Source organism: Balaenoptera borealis (assembly GCF_965194805.1).
Source record: "Balaenoptera borealis genome assembly, chromosome: 8".
Taxonomy (NCBI): domain Eukaryota; kingdom Metazoa; phylum Chordata; class Mammalia; order Artiodactyla; family Balaenopteridae; genus Balaenoptera; species Balaenoptera borealis.
The window spans coordinates 20,048,180-20,063,971 of record NC_138865.1 but is presented as its reverse complement, the minus strand read 5'-3'; positions in this window follow the sequence as shown (position 1 = coordinate 20,063,971).

Genomic DNA, 15,792 nt, shown 5'->3' with positions numbered 1-15,792 from the left:
CCTGGGGGTTGCCATGTATTCAGGTCAGCATGAGAGTTCTCTTTAAGACAGACACCCATCTACAGAAACTGCCTTCACACAACTTCTCTACCCTGATCAGGAGCCAGACAGAGGCAGGCCTACAACAGCTCCAAGTTCAGTGGCAGCGCTGGATTCAGACAAACTGAAAAACCAGCAGGCGATGCTCGCCGCACGGATCTGCATCTCCTTCAAGGATAAAACTATTGAGCAAAGCCCAGTCTATTTTCTCTGCTCGTGCAGAGGAAAGTAATTGTCAGAAAGGCACTGAGCCTGAAAGATTTCAGAGTAAGTTTGGTATAAAGTAAGATATTGGAGTTTTCAATAGCTCTGAGTTCTCTTGCCCGTGTGTGTGTGTGTGTGTGTGTGTGTGTGTGTGTGTGTGTGTGTGTACAGGCCCGAAGTCACACAGGTCAGCTTACAAATGGTCCGTGCTCTTTCTCAGAAAAATCAGAACAACCTTGCTAGAATATTAAACAGAAAAAGAAATTGTGTCCTTCCCTCTTGTTCAATTTTTTTTCGCCTGTTCAAATAATAATCTTGTGTTAACAATAATAGTGTGCATGTGACCTCCAGCAAACCAATCAAAGCAAAGGTGAGAAAAGATGGCCAAGGTGTGCCCCAAACACACAGCTGCTGCGTGCACAACAGCATTCTCCAGGCATGCTCCCGAATGCCCTCTGGATCAGGAAGAGTGCAGAGCCCTGGGCTTCTCACGTCACAGACCCCAGCGGGTGCTGTGCACATCCAAATGTACTCAGAGGGCACTTGCAGATTGGGCTCGATTTGAAGACATCTCGGTTCAATGTTTGACACTAAAAGAGAACACTGACCTTGCACAGGGTGCAGTCCTCACTGTAACGAACAATTACCACAAAAACAAGTATAAGTGCAAATCTTCCTAGGAGTTGACTAAGAGCAGCAGAGCCTTTCTGTGCAGACATCTCTGTGAACACTCACAGGTACTGGCTTGGAGGCGGAGGAGAAGGACCTCGGGGGTGCTGGTGGCACCTGTCAGACTTGCACTGGCTGCAGAGACAGAGTGGAGGCCAAGAGGAGACATTTACGGCTGCTGGCTGAGTGATTTGTAAATAATGAGCTCCTGGTGGGAGGCCTGTGTGCTTCAGAGCATATGCTCTGACAGATGGGATGGACATCAGCAGGTTTGGGGGTGTACTCTGGGGACCTGCCAATCACCAGCATCCTGCTCCTGGGAGGGGGATCAGACTTTGGAAAAGGAAAGAGGTATTAGATAGCAGCTTCAAACACATTTCAGTGCAGGCTGACCTTGACCACAGTGATCTTTTTACCCAAACCTCCCCTTCCCCTGGAGCCCAAAGAGTCCCAGCTAAACTTCAGATCAGTCTGGAGATGCTTCATGCGGGGAACACTAACTACATCTGTGGTTCTCAAAGCGGGGTTCCCGGGCCGGCAGCAACAGCAGCAGCTGGGATCCGAACAGATAGTTTGGGAAGGAATAGAAAAAGAAAGGAGGGACTCATATAATTTTAGCTTCACTCGTTAAACTTGGTTTCTGATTAAAAAGCTGAAATCCCAGGCAAAGAGCACCTGTGTGTGGGTTTATTTTACACGCTCCTCCAGGAGCAAGATGCAGTGCCTGGGGTCAGAGCCTGCCCCTGCCAGACCCTGGAAAGAGCAGATTCTTCAGAGAAATGAAGGACTACTGTCTGCCCAGTCTTGAATTTGGGAATATTCCATTTGAAACAACAGGATGAAGCCTGCAGTGCTGTGGCCCTTGCGCTTTAAAAAGCAAAGCAAAGCAAAAACAAACGAACAAACAAACAAACCAAAGCAGCTACTGAAGAATCTCTTGACAGATGCTTGGATTCGCAGTGTTTCCAACAGTGATGCTCCCAGCTTAGATATGGAGAGGTTGCTGCTAAAAGACTGCACAGCATTCTTGAGTCCAGACTTTGGAGTGACTACTGCCAGCAGAGACCCCGTGCAGACCCAGCTCCAGGGAGCTCCTGCCACCCGCAGCAGGGCAGGTGTTCACTCCTGCCAGCAGAGCCGAGAGAGTGGAACAAGAATGGGCTTTTATTAGGCAAAGAATTTCTCCAAGTCACTTACACTGACTGAGCTTTCAGTTTCTTCATTGGCAAAATGGAGCTATTAATATCTTCCTCAGATACGTTTTGTGGGTGTTAAATGAGCCATGCCCGCCATCTAGCATCTGGTACGTGATTACGCCAGTGATTTGGAAAAGTGGGTTGCCACCCATTAGAGGGAAGGAGAATCAATTCAGTAAGTCATGATTCTAAATGATTTGCGTCGTTGTTGATTCGAAATAATTTATTGGGAACTTGAACTTAAATCTTCTCAAAGTCATACATGATATTAATCTTTGTTATATTTTTCTTTATCATACATAGTAAGAGTAAGCTTTTTCATGAAACTTTTATTTCAGTGGTATCTATCATACTCATGAAGTGCAATGTGAAATATACTTCTTACTCAGAATTGTAGACCAAAAATTGGAAAACATTGTATAAGCTGATCAATATGTATTCATCATTTTCCTCCTTCCTGCTTTGTCCCTTCATCTGTCTCTCGGAAGAACAAGGTGGCCACCTTCAATCATCTGGGTATCTAAAAGGGCTCTGCACCCAATTCTGGTGTGTGTGTGTGTGTGTGTGTGTGTGTGTGTGTGTGTGTAGGAGGGGTTGGGGGGTTTCCCACACTGCCAAGCACCTCAATTCTGACACTATCTACCTGGAGATAGCATCAGGTCACACAGGTGAAGGGCTCAGTCCTGCAAGACTCTCCCACCACCTCCACACCTCACACGCCAATCACCAAGTCACACTTGATCACCAAGATCACGTTGCCATCTGAGCTTTGGGCCAATAGATCAGAGGTTCCAATGACCTCCTCCTTGGGTCTGATTAATTTGCTAGAGCAGTTCATAGAACTCAAAGAAACATTTTATTTACTAGATTATCAGTTTATTATAAAAGGATATAACTTAGGAACAGCCAGATGGAAGAGGTGCACAGAACAAGGCTTGGGGAAAGGGCACAGAGCTTCTATGCCCTCTCTGGGTGTGTCACTCTCCCCACACCTCCACGTGTTCACCACCCCAGAGCTCCTGTCCTTTTGACTTTTTATGGAGGCTTCACTACATAGGCATGACTGATAAATCTTTGGCCATTTGTGATTGATTCAACTTCTAGCTCCTCTCCCCTTTCTAGAGGGGGTGATGGGAGTTCCCACCCTCTAATCCCATGGTTGGTTCTCCTGGCAACCAGCAGTTAACCTTAGGAGGTTTCCAGAAGTCACCTCATTAACATAACAAAAAACACCTTTATCACTCTTACTGCTTAGGAAATTCTAAGAGTTTTAGGAGCTCTAAACGTGGACAAGTTTTAGGTGCCAGAAACGCGGACAAGTACCAAATATATATATTAATATGTTTATTATAAATCACAATATCACAATGTCAACATTAATGGTCGCCACAAATGAAGCAGAGGGACAGGGTACAGACCATTACTTCAGCATGTGGTATGGCCACCCTGCTCTCCGGAAGGGAAATCCTGGCCCAGCAGGGTTTGCGTGCAACCAGCAAGCACTGGAAGAGCCAGTGGGACCCCAGGGGCCCTGGAGGGACAAATCGGGGCCTGATGGCAGCTTGTGAAGAAAGAAGAGAGCAGAGTACCCTCCTTGCTGGCTCTTCTTGCCATGCAAGTAATTAGAGAAGGAGCCAAAAACTCAGAGAGCATCAGGAGGTAGCGAGTAGTGTGTGTGTGAACAGAGAGAGACAGAGACAGAGAGACAGAGAGAGACAGAGGCATGTATACATGTAGGTGGCAGGAGGGGAGTTCCCAGCCAGAGCTGCGCCTGTCCTAGTATTTGAAGAGAAAGCAGATATAGTGACCTGATCCCTGGCTGCAGGGGTCAAGCTCGCCCACTCTGTGCAGCTGGGCTGCTGTGGGGAAATGCACATGTGGGGACACAGGCCCAGCTGGTGCAGCACAATGGCAGTCACTCCACTGAACAATGACCTTGACTCCCCAGGGAGCAGGAGCCACATAGATTTACCATGTGCTATGCCCCCTTCGTTGTGCAGACAGACATCCAGCGTGGACACCCTGCCCCGAGCTGTACCTCTCCACCATCTCTCCTCTTTTCAGTTCAGACACTCCTCTGCTCTCTCATTGGGTTTCTGAGCAGAAGTGCTCAGAGCAACAGGACAGCAAGCGTGTTCCCAGCTCACCCTCTGCTGGCCCATGGTGCCATTTCCCAAGTCTCTTTCTTAAGAGCTAGAAGGTTCTGGCCTGAGATTCTGGGAGGGAGGCCTGCTTCCTGGAAGCTGCTAGCTTCCCCTCTGTGGCCCTGCTGAGAGGCAAGACAGTGACAGGGTGTGAACAGCTGGGCAGGTGCCTCTGGGGGTTAAGAGCATGCCCTCTGACCTCAGGGCAAGCCGTGCTTTCAGACTGCTGCCAAGCACTCTCTTTTTTTTTTTTTTTTTTTTTTTAAACATCTTTATTGGAGTATAATTGCTTTACAATGGTGTGTTAGTTTCTGCTTTATAACAAAGTGAATCAGTTATACATATACATATGTTCCCATATCTCTTCCCTCTTGCGTCTCCCTCCCTCCCACTCTCCCTATCCCACCCCTCTAGGTGGTCACAAACCAAGCACTCTCTTGAGGGCAGTGTTGGGAATCCTGCTAAGAAGTTCCTCCCTGCTCTCTCCAGGGTGAGGGGGGGCACTTTCAGAATTTCTGTGTCACCCCTTTATAGTTGCCAGCAAAACCTGGGAGACACAAGATGTCTCAGCAGATGGGGACAATGCATGTCTTGTTTCCTTTCTCTATTTTTTTTTTTTCCTTTTTTGTTGCTTTTGGCCCTTTGGAATTCAACAGAAATATCTTGCTGTTCATCTAAAGATGAGGTCTTACTCAATAAATTTTCTTTACAAAGGTATTCTGAGAAATAATTTTAGGGGGAAATAAAACACCAAACTGTGATAGATTTACATTAAGCATTTTTAGAAAATGATCTGAATGAGTTAGATTCATATGTTTCAACTAGCACTTTCCCTTTTCTCACCCCCATCAAAGTATGATGTTGACTAAATTGGCAGCAAACTGACTTAGGCTTTGTGATGGAAGATAAATCTGGAAGGAAAGGATAAAGACAAAGCTGGAAGGAAACTTTGCTTTTAGGGCTGCAAGTAGCACACTGATATTATGTCTACTTCCAGAAACCCATTGTCAAAATACCTTCAGCTTCGGGGACTTCCCTGGCGGTCCAGCGGTTAAGACTCCGCACTTCCACTGCAGGGGACACAGGTTCGATCCCTGGTCAGGGAACTAAGATCCTGCATGCTGCGTGGCCAAAAAATAAAATAAAATAAAATAAATTTTAAAAAATAGCTTCAGCTTTAACTGCAACTCTATTTTTTCCAGAAACATGAATTTTTTGAGTGACATTCAAAAACTCTTCATTTTGAATTCATCCATTCAACAATTATGAATGGAGCGCCTTTGACCACTGGAATGCCAGCCAGCCTCTCCTCTTAGTAATGTGATAAAGCACATGGGTTTACAACCTTGGCTGTACATTCAAACTATCTGGAAAGTCACTTAACAATCCCAATGTTTAGGCCATCTCACTTCTGACACTTCAGAATATTTATCCAACATAACTGAAATCAGGGAATCTACCAGGTATTTGTACACTCATGTTCACAGCAGTATTACAATAACCCAAAGGTAGAAACAACTCAAATGTCCATTGACAGATAAATGGAAAAACAAACTATGGTATATACACACAATGGAATATTATTCAGCCTTAAAAAGGAAGGAAATTCTGACACATGCTACAACATGGATGAACCTTGAAGACATTACACCGAGTGAAATAAGCCAGCCACAAAAGGACAAATATATATGATTCTACTTATATGAGGTACCTGGCTAGAGTACTAAAAGTCATAGAGACAGAAAATAGAATGGTGATTGCCAGGTGCTGGAGAAGAGGGGAATGAGTTGTTTAATAGTACTGAATTTCAGTTTTTCAAGATGAAAAAGTTCTGGGGATGGCTGGTGTAGACATTTCACAATAATGTGAATGTATTTCATGCCACTGAACTGTCCACTTTAAAAGGATTAGAACAGTAAATTTTATGTTATGTATATTTTACCAAAAATTTTTAAAATCTCAACGTTTAGACACCATATCAGCCCAATTTGATCGGTATCCATGGAAGCAGATCCCGGGCATCAGGTTCCAATGTGCAGCCCAGACTGAGCTAATGTTTAAGGTGACTCCAGTGCTAAGGACGTCAGCAGATTTCTCTAAGGCTTCCATGGAGTGGCTGATGCTCGTTTGAAGAAGCTGATGTGCTGAAAACATGGGAAACAGACAAATTCTGGTCACTTGTCGAGATTATAGAAGTACAGAGATCCTCTTTGGGACCCACTTATATGAAATAGACATCTGAATTCATATGGATCTCCAGGCTCAGTTACTGGTCCTCACTTCACTTCATGTGTTGATAGCTCTGTGTGCCAAGAACCCTGCTAGGTGCTGGGCCACAACAGTGAATAAAACCTACAAGGTTCTGCACTCTTATGGAGCTTCCATCCTGGTAAGGGAGATGGACACTTTTTAATAAATATACAAAATTTGTATAGTGTATCTGAATGTGGTAACTGCTAATAGAGCAAAGTAAAGGAGGGTTAAGAAGATGGGAATAGGGTGTGAATGGGGGGGTATCATTTTTAAAAGGATCTATCTGACTGGATATGATAAAAAATAAAGACATAAAAAGGCATAAAGACACCCCCCACACACACACAAAAGACAAAGGCAAACAAAAATACATAAAGTCTTTACTCTAGTGGGTAAATTTGTTTCTCACAGGAATAGTGGTTAGCAATTCTGGAACTACTTTTTTGTATTGAAGTATCGTTGAAGTACAATATTATATAATTACAGGTGTACAACATAGTGATTCACAATTTTTAAAGGTTATATTCCACTTATAGATATTATAAAATATTGACTATATTCCCTGTGTTGTACAAAATATACATGTAGCTCATTTTATATGTAGTAGTCTGTACCTCTTAACCCCCTACACCTATGTTGTCCCCATGTTCCCTCAAACTAGTGGGAAAACTAGTTTGTTCTTCATATCTGTGAGTCTGTTTCTTTTTTGTTATATTCACTAGTTTCACTTTTTAGATTCCACATATAAGTGATATTATACAGCACTTGTCTTTCTCTCTCTGACTTATGTCACTTAGCATAATGCCCTCCAAGTCCATTCATGTTGTTGCAAATGGCAAAATTTCATTCCTTTTTGTGGCTAATATTCCAGTGTGTGTGTGTGTGTGTGTGTGTGTGTGTGTGTGTGTATCACCTCTTCCTTCTCCATTCATCTGTTGATGGATACTTAATATCAAAATAATGAACAACCCAATTAGAAAATGGGCAGAAGACCTGAATAGACATTTTTCCGAAGAAGACATGCAGATGGCCAACAGACACATGAAAAGATGCTCCACGTTGTTAATCATCAGAGAAATGTAAATTAAAACCACAGTGAGATATCACCTCACACTTATCAGAATGGCTACCATCAAAAAAAACACAAATAACAAATGCTGACAAGAAAAAAGAACACTTGTACACTGTTGGTGGGAATCTAAATTGGTGAAGCCACTGTGGAAAAGAGTATGGAGATTTTTTAAAAAACTAAAAATACAACTACCATATGATTAAGCAATTCCACTCCTGGGTATGTATCTGAAAAAAATGAAAACACTAATTCAAAAAGATACATGTACCCCAACATTCATAGCAGCATTATTTACAATTATTTATAATTGCCAAGATATGGAAGCAATCTAAGTGTCCATCAACAGATGAATGGATAAAGAAGATGTGCTATATACATATATATACACATATATGTAAACATACAATGGAATCCTACTCATGCCTCAAATCCGAATCATGGCTTAATCACAGCTTCTTCCACGGGTGAATTCCAACACCCAAACGCATTTCATAGATTATCTCTTTGTCTGAAAAGAGTCAGCTCAGACTGGAGACACCTGTTAACTCAAGCTGATTACAGATCAGAACTGGCTGGTTCTGGACCCTTGAAACTGCTGCGGTGGTCTTCAATTTGGTCTTGGTGTCTTCATTTCCATTTACCCATTATTCAGCCTCTGCACACCAGTCAGAATGCTCTTTCACAAAGAGCAGAGCACATCAAGATGCACCCTGTCTTCTTGTAGAGAGATGCTCTCACTCATCAAGATGGAAAACAAAACTGCAACTGAGGACTTCTGCTATTTTACTCCAGTGCAGTCAATATAATCATTTTTAAGGCTGAGCATCAGTTTTATCTACATAAATTTTATGTAGAAATGACCTTGTAGAATGACCTTGTAGGGGCAAGGGAGGGCAGCTAGTGTTGGGGGCAGGGGAAGAATGGCTTTTATGACCTTCAAAGAGACACACTGATGATTCTAGCATTTAGCAAGTTTCCCTCTTTCTTCTTCCTTCCAAAGAGATTTGTAATGTATGTTTGTGTGTGTGTGTAGAGTGTGACACAGACATTAACATCAATGTCTGCAATGAAAGGAACCCAGGACCAGTAGCCAAGGGATCCGGTAATATTCCTAACTGTACTATGGACTGCGTCTGGATAAACACCTGGACCTCTCTGCTCTCACTTTCTCACATATTAACCAAGGGATTTGAACATTAGTAATGTCGAGGGCTTTTATCCTATCATCTCAGATACAATTTCAGGAGTAGTGACCTGACTCCGTAACATTAGAAGTAGAAAACCGTTGAGTATTATGGAGTCTATCTAGAACCATTCTACCTGAACTAGATCATACACAAATGCAAAATGGAGATGAGATTATTTCAAGTGTTCTTTCCACTTAAAATACCTCAGTAAGCCCTTGATAAAAGTTGACTGAATGTTTATAAAATGTTTCCAGATGATGTCAACAGTCATCCATTTCATAAAATGGAAATGCGTGTTTTGATCCAGTAGGTCAATTTATTGCTGTCTGACAGTATACCAAGACTGACTTCATTGTGAGCAATGTCAAACTTCTAGTTTCAAAGAATGTGGTTCAAATCTAAAAGATCAGCTATGCCCTCCTTTCTTTTCCAAGTCAAGAGATGGTTCTCTAATTATAGCAGACTACAATAAGAATATCTGTGTAACTAATTCAGGTGAAAATTAATTAGGTCTCTCTTCCCAGGATAGGCAGTAAAAGCCTTAACTCTCTGATAACCAACCTCCCTTCCCAAAGGCTCCACTTGGATAAGCCCCCAAAGGCATGTCTTGCTGGGCCATGCTGCCACCCAGTGCCATAAGGGCTGGAAGGACTTCAGTGGGGTAAACAGATGTGAAACACAGGAGTCCAGCTAAAATGTGTGACAGGGCCCAGCCTGGCTGTTGAGCTGAAAAGTGCTCTGTGCAAAGCAGCACGGCAACTTGACTGAAATCAGGGCAAACTCAAAAGACACTTTCTTAGTGACCTGTTTTACCCTCCTCACAACGTGAATTATTGTTACCAAGGGTCTCAAGGGCATTCTCTGACATCAAACACTGCTCAGTCAGCAAAACCACATTTTGACAAATATAAGGAGAAACAAACCAAAACCATTCATGGATTTAATTGTTCATAAAACACAGATGGATTGAAAAGATTAAGAGGGAAAATATCTGGGCAAAATAAACTTGGAGTTAGTAAACACAACACATGCAAAAACTGCTTGAGACATTGGGAACAAAAATACTAGGGTCAGATCACCCAGCCCTGTTATTAAATCTCGTATCTCAGCCTCAGACAGCCAACAGCAGTGTAAGCCCCATACAAGGCACTATATACTGCCCATCTAATGAAAGTGAGCCCCAGACTCAGGCTGCCAAGGGGCGGGAAAGCCCTCCAGAAGCACAGTGCACTGTACAAAAGAGTACTTCCAAATATGAGAGCAACAGTTTTCTACAGCTCACCACAGCTACAAATCATTTGTGTTGGCTGCATTCCCATTGGCTTATGGCCTTTCTAACCAGGATAGATGATAGATAGATAGATAGTTAGATTGATAGATAGATCAATCTACATATGTAAATTGGAGAGGATCCAATCACTTTTAGCTTGAAACTGGAATTAGGTAAAAAAGGTGAATACCTGGATTTAGAGCTCACCCTTCAAATATACCTCTTTTGAAAAATTGGTGGCCTTCTTAAATATTGTCCATTGTCTCCTAACATATGAATCTATAATTTAAAACTCCCTTATTGGGGCTTACTTGCCTTCATCAATATTTTAGTCATTCTGAAAATAGAATTTGGAGGACATTTTCCCAAATATCCTTCAAGACATGCTATTTTATCAGTTTTTCACTCACAGTAATTAAACCAAGGAATTATAGTCCTCCATCAGTTTACCCTGGTTAACAGCAAATGCATAGCTTCATTTTGGAAGGATGTCTCAAATTGCATAGTGGAGAAAACTTGAACACATTAGTGACATCAATATTTACTCTTGGTAAATCCTATGCCCCCTACAGATTAACTAAAACTGTATGGTGGCCTAAGTTTGCAAATAATTTGATTGTTTATGAATGTTTTCCTGCAACAAAAACAAACCTATATATGAAAAATGATGTTCAATATAGTAGTCTGAAAGTTATTCTAAAAGTAAGTTAAGTACAATTACAACTGTACTTTCTATAAACAATGTCTTCACTATTTGCTCTGAAATTTGAATTACCCTCTGTTAGCATCTGTCAACAATGAGGTAGCTTATTAAGACTATAAACCAGCAGGAGGGCAAGATGGTGTTTAAGTTAATCACAATCTCCCCACAGCAGTACACACATATTATTTTCTATTCTTCTTAGTAAATATCTCAGATATTTATTCTACTGTATGGACTAAAATTATTTTTGTTCAGGGCTGCCCCATCTCCCTGCCACAGAAACCTAACAAGAGATTAGGGTTCTGATTTAAATTGCATTTGACTCTAAGGATTACCATATGAAAATGCATTCTAAAATCCAATGTTCAGATTGATGTTGTTGACAGTTTTGTTTATCTCCCTTTACAAATGCCAACTCCTACCATTCTCCTCCCTCCACTTTTTAACAAATATTTCTTATACTGCAAGGAGCAGTTCAATATTTGCCTCTTCTCAGAACATTTTCATGGTTCTTGTATCATCTTATTCTGTCAGGATTTTTCTCATGTGCTCATATAGGATCTAGTGCTTACCTCTATCCCAATACTTACATCATTTTGTAATCAACACATTATTTGTCTATCTTCCCACTAACTTCAGTGAAAGTTTAAAAATAGGTCATTTATTTCCTGGAAATTAATGTATATCAATAGTTCAATTCCTCTGAACAGTAGACCAAAAGCCTTATGAAGGCAGCCCTCTTCTCTGCTTTACTCATTGCAATATCTCCTGAAATATGACAGACACTCAGTAAGATTTTGTCCAGGAATTAGTCTAGTTTCAATTTAGTAGAATAAATATAAATATATATACTTAGTAACATAATCATTCAAATCTCTGGGAGCAAAAGCTGTCTCTCTAAAGCAGACATAGGAAAACTACAGCCCATTGCCTGCTTTTGCACCCTTACCAGCCAAGAATGGCTTTTAAATTTTCAAAATTTTTTTAATCAAAAAAAGAATACCATTTCATGACCTGTGAAAATTATGTGAAATTCACATTTTGGTGTCCATAAATCAAGTTTTATTGGAAAGCAGCCATATTTATCCCTGCATGTACTGTCAGTGGCTGCTTTTACACGACAACTACAAACTGAACTAGTGGTGATGTGACCAGCTATGTGTTCTCCTTGCTTTGCACTCCATTGCGCTAAAGATTGCAAGGATGTCATTGTAATTTGTTGGCTTTCCCAGTATCACTTGTACTGCTGCACTGCAAAATTTTATTTATTTAATTTCACTGCACTTCATCATATCAATCAAGAGAGGAAGAGAAAAGTGGATAGGGAATATCAAGCTTTCATGGCACAGGGGAGAGTAAATTATTTATTATCAGATTAGGTGGCAAAGCATGTCTTCATAATGCGATGACACTGTAACTGTGCTAAAGAATACAGTAGACATCTACTTTACCAGACTAAGCACTCATCACCACATCCCCAACTAGAGGCAGAAAAATTAGAACATTTGAAATGGGATACCTTATCACAGCAGAATTTCTCACAAAATTTTTATCTCTATGTATTTACCTATCTATCTATCTATCTATCTATCTATCTATCTATCTATCTATCTATCTATCTATCTATTATCTATCAAGAGATAGACATGGTTACAACCAAAATGTTTCTAAGTGATTCATTTGCTAACTAAGCAACAAAGCCATTTACTGATGTTTAGTTAATTATACTGTTTCATTGCAGCAGTTGAAGAAATGTGTCCAGAGAAAATAAACTTATTTAAGAGTATTCATTTTTTAGTAAGAGCACTTGTTTGAAGAGTTGAGGACATTGGGAGGAAGTTCAATCGTCGATTTAAAAGCAAAATTATTACAAACAATTATAAAAGGCAAAATTATAATTCATTAGATGATGGTATAAGAACTTACCTTTATCACTTTGGGAATGGGAAAGATTTTTAAACAAGGCTAAAGTATAACAAACCCATAAATTGAAAGATTTTAAATTTCTACTTCATTAAATTAAAATTTATATCATTTAAAAGATATCATAATCTCATAAATGAAAGAATGCAAACTAAAATTGCACCTGTTAGATTGGCAAAAATCTGAAATTTATTTCTCAGCAAGATGGCAAGGTTAGGAAGAAATAAATCCTCTCTTTCACTACTGATGGGAAAATAAATTGGTCTAGCCAAGTCACCTTGTAAAGTGAATTTCACAATATCTATAAAAATCTCACAGCATTTCCATTTATGGGATTTTAGCCCTCAGTTATTTGTACAAAAGTATTTACTATAGATTTTTTACAGTAGCAGAAATTTTAACAACCTGGACGTCTATCCTAAGGGGACTCATAAAATGAATTAGAGAACACACGCAATATGAAACAACTGAGATGCAATTATAAAAAGTTTGTTAAGCACCATATGTACAAAAAACAGTGACCAGTTTAATTTTGAGGTGTATGCTAGAAAAAGCTTAGATTTTCTTGCAAAGACTGTTGATAGAAGAATGGGTGCTAAGACTCTGCAAGTGAGGGCTCAGGAGAAAGTGAGGAACACAATAGAGAAAGCTTCTATCATCTTAGAGAATGCATACGTGGTCATAAACAGAATGCTGGTAAAAATATGAACACTAAATGTGCTTTTCATGAAGACTTAGAAGGAAATGAAGAACATGCTATTGGAAATTGAAGGGTATCACTATGTCCTTGTGATACAGTACAGAGGATTTAGCTGAGTTGTGTCCTGATGTTGGATAGAAAGCAGAACTTTTAAGCAATGAACTTGAATATTTAGCTGAAGATATTTTAAGTAAAGTATTGAAGGTGTGATCTGGTTTTTCTTTGCTGTTTATAGTAAAATGCAAGAGGAAAGTGATACATTGAGGGAAAACTGTTGGGGAAAAGTAATAAAGAAAAAAAGGATCATTTGAGAAATTTGCAAAAGATGCTAATATTAGGAGATTCACTGTTCAGAAAGTGTGCCAAGGGTGCACATGGACAATCTTTTGCTGAAAGAATTATGTGTGTCTTGTCTATGCACTCAGTCATATCAACAGAGCCAGGACTTGAGATAGTATTATTCAGGAAAGATTTGTGGAAGACTTGTGTAATGGTGTGTGTTTCCAGGACATACATGGGAGAACCACAAGGTTTTTTGACAACGTTATATCAGCAGAAAAACTGCCAGCTTATAGTGAAGGGGACATAAAGAGGATAAAATGAGGGAGGGCTGTTGGACTTCTAGAATTCTACTGGTGGGAAATGAACAGATAGAGCTACTCAGCTGCAAACATGCATTAGTCTTCAAGAAAAGGAAGATGACTCTGAGAGCAGAGTCTTAGGCACAGAGGATGGTGCTGTGGTTACAGAGAACAGATCATCAAGTAAAAGAGCATTATTTCCAGGCATTAAAAACTAATGGAATTTTCCCTTATGCATTGTGGTATTACTTGGGACTGGAGACTTAGTTCTGCTTTCCATTTTCTCTCTTTTGGAATAGGAATGTCTATAAACTGTTATACTACAGCTGTCTCATCATTGTATTTTGTTTTCTAGTTTAACAGGTCAACAGACGGAGACAAATTTTGCCTCAGCCAGAGCTAAACCCATTCCTGATTTACATGATTAGATTATGAGATCTGGGACTATTGATCTGATGATATTTAGATAAGATTTTAGACTTAGAGTTAATACTTTGGGAGATGTCATGATGAGGTGCATGTAGGACAGATATTAATTTGGGGGGACCAGTGGGTGAACTACAGGGTTGAGTTGAATGGTAGACTCCAGAAAGATAAGTATACATCTTAATCTCTGGAACCTGTGAATGTTAGCTTATTTGGAAAGAGGGTCTTTGCAGACATAATTAAGAATCTTTTTTTTTCTTTTATCCTTTTTATTGTGGTAAAATATACATAATGTAAAATTTACCATTTTAACTGTCAACTGTACAATTTCAGTGACATTAAGTATATTCACATTTTTGTGCAACCATCACCACTATCCATTTCCAGAATTTGTTCATCATTTGAAATAGAAACTCTGTACCCATTAAACAATAACTCCCCACTCATTTCAACCCGAAGGTCTCTCATAACCTTTCTTGTAGAGCAGGTCTAGTACTAACAATAAGTTAAGAATCTTGATATGAGAAAAGCATCCTCAATTAAACAGGTGGGTCCTAATTTCAATGACAAGTGTCCTTATATATACACAGATGAGAAGGCAATAAGAAGGAAGCAGAAATTGAAGTGGTGTGGTACCAAGCCAAGAAACCTGACAAATACCAGAAGCTGGAAGAGTAAGGGACAGAATTTCCCCTAGAACTTCTGGAGTAAGCCCAGCTCTGTTAACATATTGACTTAGGATTTATGGCCTTCAGAGCTGTGAGGGAATAAATTTATGTTGCTTTAAGCCTCCAAGTTTGTAGTAATTTTTTATGGCGGCTCCAGGGAACTGAGATGTTTTGGAAATGCCATCAAACCTCAGATAGGAGACCCATGGATTGTTAAGACACTGACCCTGGGAAGAAAGCAGCATATAGCAGCCTCTCTAATGCAGTAATCATGGGTTTCTAAGCTAACAGTAAACAGTCATAGAAGTATTTCCAGTGCAAATAAGAAAATTCTTCTTTTAACCAGTACCTTAATGAGGCTGCTTTCAAGCATATTCAAGCAGTGAATTAAAACTAAGTTGTAGAAACTAAGAAGTAGGATAAAAATAAATTTTACCTTATTGGACTAATTTCATTTTTAATTATTTGAATGTTAATTCATGTACATCTATATATTAGATAAAATATTTTGGCAGTTTATCTTTTGGTACTAGAACCTATAACGAGTTTTTCTCTTAATTAAATGAAAAAGATAAACTCTATTTCTAAATTTCTACGTGATTGTTTCCTTTATTTGTTGGCATTAGGAATTTACTTTGGGGAATCAAAATCCTTAAAAATTGTTAGCCGTCATCTGCAAGGACACAGAGATAACCATGTGGCTTACTATTCTGAAACTAGATGGTTAACACACTTCCCAAAATTACAGGTCATAACT